Genomic DNA, 1314 nt, shown 5'->3' with positions numbered 1-1314 from the left:
TATATATATATATACATATATAGATAGTCTACATATATATATAGTCTGTACATATATATGTACACATATATATACATATATAATCTATATATAATATGTATTATAGTCCTTTCAAACAATACGACTATTTAGTTTGTTTGTTCCTAACCTCTAATGCATGTGGCCGTATTTTGAGGGAGGACACTCTCTTTTTAATACTTGTAGTTCTAATAACAAGTGACGTCTGGGTTGGCAGAAATCTCAGAGACAGATATCTCAAAATCTGGCCAGATAAAACCAAAACTAGATGCATTACACTGGAGGAAAGCGCACCATATGATTTTGTTCGTGATTAGGGTAAACAGACCCTTTAAATTACAATTTCAATTTTGAAGAGACACAAAAGTCATCACTGTATGTAATTTCTGGTTTACATTGAATCTTTCACAGCATCACGCAACCTGAATGTACAGACATGCCACTTCTGCCCTCTGTCGGTAGTGTTATGAGTCACCGAGGAGTAATAAAAACACCACACACAAAAATGTTACTCAAATGTTGTGTTTTATTCACCCCCTCTTTCAAATGTGCTATAGACAAAAGATGCACCCTGTACACATCATCAGACACTGTTAGATATCATTTATCTTGCCAACTTGTCAGAAACCACATGAAATGTTGACATCATCATCATCAGACCAGATAACTTGTTCATGATTGGAGGAGGGTACAGCATAATGTTTAGTGCATTTATTGCATTGTAAAGCAGACATATAAATGATAGTAGTGCAATTATACCCCATCATAACTGAGGAGATACTGTACTTTGATAGTCTCAGCTAGTGTTTTGTCAATGCTAGACTTTGTATTGCATACAGAATTTAGGCCAGTGAAACACAATAGGAAATTATATTTGTAAAAAATTGTGCTTTGGAAGTCCAAAGAATAATTAACCTTTTGTAGAAATGTCCTGCAATAAGATTTAAGCAAATAGAAGGAGCTGATATCTATTTTTTTAATCAAAAGAAGGTAATGTGCTCTCTGTGTTTCATCAAGTAGAAATTATATCTTAAACCTGATCTTTCAGAAATGAATGTGGGTGTCTGTGGAAGCAAACTTTACAGTGGTCCTAAATAGCTGTAGTGCATCATTCTAAAAAGAGAGGAAAATACGTATCAACACATGCTTTCTGAGACGTTGAGAATTGTGTACCATCACTAAAACCATTCTACCTTCTGCATTTGTTGTTTCTGTGCAATTTTATAATAATGATAATAATAATAGTAGTAATAATAATAATAATAATAATAATAATAATAATAATAATAATAATAA

At 32.4% G+C, this 1314-nt stretch overlaps 1 long non-coding RNA gene across 1 annotated transcript in view; it reads left to right on the top strand.

The window, feature by feature from the left end:
* Positions 1-1314, top strand: part of LOC116692512 (uncharacterized) — an 18542-nt gene that overhangs the window by 9317 nt on the left and 7911 nt on the right. The window lies entirely within an intron of this gene.

Source organism: Etheostoma spectabile, chromosome 7 (genome assembly GCF_008692095.1).
Source record: "Etheostoma spectabile isolate EspeVRDwgs_2016 chromosome 7, UIUC_Espe_1.0, whole genome shotgun sequence".
Taxonomy (NCBI): domain Eukaryota; kingdom Metazoa; phylum Chordata; class Actinopteri; order Perciformes; family Percidae; genus Etheostoma; species Etheostoma spectabile.
Note: the sequence above shows the minus strand (reverse complement) of the source record. Positions and strands in the feature narration are given on the sequence as shown.